The following is a 7,217-nucleotide window of genomic DNA, read 5'->3' as shown; positions in this document are numbered from 1 at the left end:
GATGTAGTTTTGAATAGTTGGCCACTTATTTTTGATAGCCTAGTTATCATAGAGCTTGAATACGGTCTCAAATCTTTTAGCGAAAATCATTTTCACAAACTTGGACCATTTTTGTAATCTAAGTCAGAAATTTCCATATCACGTTAAACGCCTAGAGGTAAGCAATGCCCTACAAATGCACATTATTCATTCAATTTTGTTCGATTCATACTCCATTATCAAAGTTACCCCAGAACAGAAAACCTACTTTCGATCATATGAAAAATTATATATCCATTCAGAATAAATATTTTGGCAATCTATCGACTGCAATCGATAGCTAGGATGCCAATACTTGTTTTAAAAATATAAATTATAATTCTTTGAAACAGCATGCATAAATATTCAAGTTTTCTTCGAAAAAACTATCAAAGTTACCCCGTTTTACGGTATTTAGTAACCGTGCTTTGGGAGAAAGTTATCCAATCTACATAAACAATATAATGGTTACCCAGTCAACATTTTGGCTGGTATATTTATATATGAATCAAATCACTCGTATAAAATGCATGAAAACGCTATATACACACCAAAGTGGAGGCCATATACGCACTTCCCACGACTGTTTCAGACTTTCCATGGTCAGCAATACGTTGCAACAAAATTCCGATAATAATAAAAAAAAGCTCCCAGCGAGACTGGAACGCCGGACCTTTGGATCTCTAACCAAGTACCATACCACTACACCTCTGACTACTTCATGAATGAGGAGTGATTATTTGCCAATATCAAAGGAAGTTTTCTCTACAACACACACGCTTTGTTGTTCTTTGAAGCCCACCGCCAGAAGATACCAACTTCGGGTGGCAAATTTTGCTAAGTTATTGCGATTTCATTTGATGCTAGTGTGCATTGATATATGATTTGTCAGTTCATACAACTTGACGCGATTCTAGATTATACTATTTACGGCATGGTTTGTTGTCAACAAAGATTGTCGACAATGAATCGTAGTGGAGAATTATATACACTGAGCCAGAAATTGCGTACGAATTTCATAAGAGAACGCTTGTGAATTGATTTCTTGACTGGTTTTCTCTCTTTCATAAGATTCTTATGAAACACAAAACGTCCGATATTCACAAGAAATTCTTGTCGTTATCATTAGAGATCTTATGAATATCTTTATTTTCCTAAATTCAAAGAGCGATTCTCTAAATACATAATGGTCCTAAAGAATTCCATAATTGATATCTATGATCCTTCATAAGAGTATCTTATGATATTATACCTATTTGTATTATGAACGCAATGATCGATGGAAGTTCACAAGTTTTTCTTATGAGTCTCATTAGATGCTTCTTATGTCTTTATTCCAAAAGAATTTCGTATGAAATTCTTACGTGGTTTTTGATAGGAAGTCGACTGTTTTTCACAAGTGTTACTAATCATTGTCATACGCGCGCTTATGAATCTCAATCGTGAATATTTTGTTATTAGCATCTCTCCACGTAACCCATAAGATTTTCGTATGAAATTGTTAAGAAAATCGTATTCTATTAGATTATCTTATGAATGCCAATGATCAATGCGTTTGATATCCAAGAAGAGTTTCTTATGGAATTATATCTGTCTATGTAATGAGTGTTATTTCATAAGTCTGTTGTGGAATGTTATAAGATTCTCGAATGAAGAACAAAATACTTCTTATGTCGTTATTCCATAAGAAATTCTTATGTACCTCATACGTTCCGTTTCCTCAGTGACAATTTGTGTTAACATTTATTCGTTTTGATTTGGCATATTGTGCGATTCTGATTTTTGGCACACATTCTTATACGATACGTGGTTCACTGGGTAACTACAAAAGCTATTGCCAAATCAATTACATCAAAGCATCACTTTACGTAAATTTTATGCGATCGATTGCTGGGCAAACTTCTGGCTATCTACAAAACATGTATTCGATCGATACTCGATTACGGGTGCATCTTGTTTGAGTCAGCGCCAACCGACGAACTCGTCAAACTGGATCGAATACAGAGGGCTTGCATCCGCATTATCCTAGCTTCCATCAAAACCATCCACAACCATCCATCATTAGAGGCATTGTGTGCGGACTTCTACCTCTAAAACTCCGAAGAGAGACGTTGGCCTGTAAATTTGTCAACAAAAGGTTTTCACTGGAATCATGGCAAGAAACATTTGTGATACCAGTAATCGAAGAACGAGCAGCCCATTTCGGGATAGGCAAGGCGATTCGTTTGTATCGCGCATATGCCGGACCTTTATCCACAATTCGAATCCTTCTTCTTCTTATTTCTGGCGTTACGTCCCCACTGGGACAGAGCCTGCTTCTCAGCTTAGTGTTCTTATGAGCACTTCCACAGTTATTAACTGAGAGCTTCCTATGCCAATGACCATTTTTGCATGCGTATTTCGGTTCCGGGTCATTTAGCCGAATGCCATTTGGCCGAATGCCGTTTGGCCGAACGCCATTTGGCCGAAAGGGTCATTTGGCCGAATGCCGTTTGGCAGAAATTGGAAATAATAGTGAATTACAATTAGCATATTATTGCAGTGAGTTTTGAAGCTGAATTTCAAAGAACTTATTCAGCTTACTTTTAAAGAAGGTTATCAGGTTAAGATTATCAGTTATCAGGTTAAAGAAGGCTTCGATCCCTCGAATCGTATTGAGTAAATTATTTCATATTTCTAGTAACCGTAAATTTTGTCTTCTTCTTTTTGCAAAGGGGAAACTGTAAGCTCTTTCTACGTAATTGTTCACCGAGTCAATCGGTTTACTGCTATACGCAAGCAATGCACACTGGGGAATTCCGAACCCAAAGGTGGAAAAAATTGATAAATTTCACAATAGAAAAATAAAAAATAAGTTATATAGCTCATTCGAAAGGAAATTTTCTCAGGAATCGATTGGTGATGGTTTCATGAATGTGGGGCCACTCTGGGATAAGCTATGGTGCCCGTTTTTCCCCAATTCCTTGAAAATTTTCGATTTTCATGTTGTTTTGAGTAAAACTATTTAATTGTGGAGCTTATTTCCCATGAAATCCATCATTTCTAGTCCATTCAACAATGTTTCACAGAGAACGTTATAAAAAGATGGAAATTTAGGGGATTATGGGTCCAAATAATCAATAAAATATTTTTGAAGAGGAATTTTTGTTTTAAATTTTTTCAACGTGTTTTTATATTGAAATAAATTCTAAAATAGTCAAATAATCATGAATATAGCTTGCAGAAATATGTTGTAGTAAAATTTGTAGAATATGTATTAATTATCATACATGCTCTATGCAACATATTGTGAATAATTTACCTTCTTATATCACAAATTCCAAACATTTCCAAACGATGTGCGATAGTTTGGGTAAACGATATTGATCTAAATGATCGATTGCCGTTAGCCTCATTGATAGGAGATAGTGGGAGCATATAGTTTTTTTGGCTATGTTTGCCCCATTTCCCCTAAACACGATTTCTTTCGTAATTAATTCAACTTTTTCTCCCTAATCAAATTTATTGTGTACTGAATTGTTTATTCTGTATCTGATACAATATTTAAATCATAAAACATAGGAAATTTTGGGGATCTTTTACACATAAACAAAATAATAACCAAATAAAAAAAATCAAAAATGCATCTATCAAGAAATCATCAGCCGTTTTTTTCTGATTGCAACAAATTACTCAGGATCAGGTGAGTTACTCAATCATTACTGTAGCAATTTCGTGAGAGTCAAATTGCATTTTACAAGAAATTATTCGGGAAATAATTTTGTCTTTTTATGGATATTTGGTATTCAATATTCTAATTGCCATCATACACTACAGAAAAAGTTATCATAAAAGTGATAACGCAGTTGTTAATAATGCTCAATTCTAGATTTTTCCAAAACCGATCATTCATTTCATTAGTATAATTTATAGTTACTATGTTTGTTATGTTGCCTCTACATTTGCTGTTAACAGATTGCTTGTTGGTTGACATCAATGTTCCTCATGGTGAACCATACTTTGTTAATATTGTAAACAGTAATTATGGTTACATCTGTTTGACTGAATTTCAAGCAAGAGCCTTCTAAAATGCATAACATGAAGAAATCTAAATTAATTAACTCATTACGCGTGGTAAAGATGGACAAATTATGGGTGAAAATATGAAAAAAATCCACGAGCTCGGCTGGGATTTGAACCCAGGACTCTTGTATGTTAAACAAGCGCTTTACGGGCTCGGTAGCTTAGTTGGTAAAGCGCTCGTCTAGCATACAAGAGTCCTGGGCTCAAATCCCAGCCGAGCACGTGGATTTTTTTTTATAATTTTACCCATGATTTGTTCATCTTTACCACGCGTAATGAGTTATAATTAATTTAATAACCATGCGGAACAGCTCAATATAAGCATCAATTTATTTTGAATTAAGCATTATTAACTACTACATCTTCAATCAAAATGCGCCATATTGAAATATATGGAAGACTTTGTTTGTTTATGATCACTTTTTCAGTAGTAGGGTGCAGGCAGAGCTACTTGGGCACTTCCACGCAATTTTATTCTCAAAATTCAATTTTATTCTCATGAAATTTCTTCAGGTATGATTGTGTAACTAATTTAATTCTGAGTGATTTGTTTCAATCAGAAAAAAAACTGCAGATGGTTACTTAATGGATCCATTTTTGAGTGTTTTAATTTGTTATTTTTATTTATGTGTAAAAGATCCCCATAATCTCCTATGTTTTAGGATTTAAATACTGTATCAACTACTGAATAAACAATTTAGTACATAATAAATTCAATTCGGAGATATCTGTTCAATTAATAATGAAAGAAATCGTTTTTAGGGGAATTGGGGCAAACATAGCCAAAAAACTATATGCTCCCACTATCTCCTATCAATGAGGCTAACGGCAATCGATCATTTAGATCAATATCGTTTACCCCAACTTTCGCACATCGCACAGTGGGACGGAATCAAAAAAAGTGGGACATGTGGGTTTGCGCCAAAACTATCGGTTTTAGCGTTTTGGTGTCTTCTGCAATGTTTCTTCTTTTTAAAAGTACTTTATTATAGAAATAAAAAAAATCGTTTTCAATTGTATACACTGAGAGAAAAAAATTAACTTTTTTATTTTTTCTCAAAATTGAAAACTACTTAAGGAAGTATTGTAGGTAACGTCATTTGAAGAAACTTTGTCGAAGACGAAAAAAATTCTAGCTCTCATACTTACTAAGTTATATGGTAAAAATGATGTTAACCCCCTTAAAAATGATTTTTTTACAATATCTTTTTTATATGATTTTTTTTAATTTTTACAATGTTCTACAATGTTGTAGATACTCCAAAAATACACATTTTTGCTGAAGAGACTAAAGCGCTATCTCTTATTTTGAAAGAGCTATGAACTATTTCTTCTTTTTTATACGTCACCTTTAAGGGTTAACAGCTTGCAAAGTTGCAGGTAGTAGCAGTTAATTTTGACGTTATACTGTTCAGTAACTTACACACTTTCAAAACATATATGAACCAGAGCGGGATCCAATGGGATCAATAATGTTTTTTAAGTTTAACGATCTTGATGTTATAACATAATATTTCAGTTTTCAACAATTATGATGGACATATTATGCTTCTGAATAATTTTATATTGCTTTTGAGGTTCATATGTATTGCAAAACAATAGTAAGCAATTGGTTTCAATATTGGAGTACCTTTTTTAACTCATGTTAGAATATTGATTTATTTTCGGAGATGTTTCCTTCATCCAAATTTAGTTCATATTTGTTCAACAAATTCATCGAATTCTAATATTTTCTTCTGCTGGAGTTATAATTAAAGCTCATTTAAATCATTTTCTTCCCAATCTTCATCGTCGGAGGAATTTGACCAATCGTTGTGCTCAGCTATATGTAAAGCATTACGACTGGTACAAAATGCCATCCAGTGTTCACCGTGTTCTGATTCATGGCGCTGAAATAGTCAGACATTGCATCGTTCCAGTCGGAACTTTATTTGAAGAACCTCAAGAATGTCGAAATAAGGACATCAAAAGTTTTCGCGAAAATCGATCAAGGAAATGCTCACGGTAAACTTTTCAAATATTTATGTCTTCTCAAATAATAAAGCATACTTTTCTTTTTAACAGTGTAGCAACCAATCAGGACATTTTCAACCGCCTCATGGTATCTTTGGATCCGCTGATTTCATCCATGCGAAAAATTCCAAAGAGGAAAAGTATTCCGTTTCGAAAAGAAGTATTGGAATGTTTGAAAGAACCAGATGTTTCTCACAACGATTGGTCAAATTCCTCCGACGATGAAGATTGGGAAGAAAATGATTTAAATGAGCTTTAATTATAACTCCAGCAGAAGAAAATATTAGAATTCGATGAATTTGTTGAACAAATATGAACTAAATTTGGATGAAGGAAACATCTCCGAAAATAAATCAATATTCTAACATGAGTTAAAAAAGGTACTCCAATATTGAAACCAATTGCATACTATTGTTTTGCAATACATATGAACCTCAAAAGCAATATAAAATTATTCCGAAGCATAATATGTCCATCATAATTGTTGAAAACTGCAATATTATGTTATAACATCAAGATCGTTAAACTTAAAAAACATTATTGATCCCATTGGATCCCGCTCTGGTTCATATATGTTTTGAAAGTGTGTAAGTTACTGAACAGTATAACGTCAAAATTAACTGCTACTACCTGCAACTTTGCAAGCTGTTAACCCTTAAAGGTGACGTATAAAAAAGAAGAAATAGTTCATAGCTCTTTCAAAATAAGAGATAGCGCTTTAGTCTCTTCAGCAAAAATGTGTATTTTTGAAGTTTCTACAACATTGTAGAACATTGTAAAAATTAAAAAAATCATATAAAAAAGATATTGTAAAAAAATCATTTTTAAGGGGGTTAACATCATTTTAACCATATAACTTAGTAAGTATGAGAGCTAGAATTTTTTCGTCTTCGACAAAGTTTCTTCAAATGACGTTACCTACAATACTTCCTTAGGTAGTTTTCAATTTTGAGAAAAAATAAAAAAGTTAATTTTTTTTTCTCAGTGTATACAATTGAAAACGATTTTTTTTTATTTCTATAATAAAGTACTCTTAAAAAGAAGAAACATTGCAGAAGACACCAAAACGCTAAAACCGATAGTTTTGGCGCAAACCCACATGTCCCACTTTTTTTGATTCCGTC

Source organism: Aedes aegypti, chromosome 3 (genome assembly GCF_002204515.2).
Source record: "Aedes aegypti strain LVP_AGWG chromosome 3, AaegL5.0 Primary Assembly, whole genome shotgun sequence".
NCBI lineage: Eukaryota > Metazoa > Arthropoda > Insecta > Diptera > Culicidae > Aedes > Aedes aegypti.
This window is presented reverse-complemented; position numbering follows the sequence as displayed.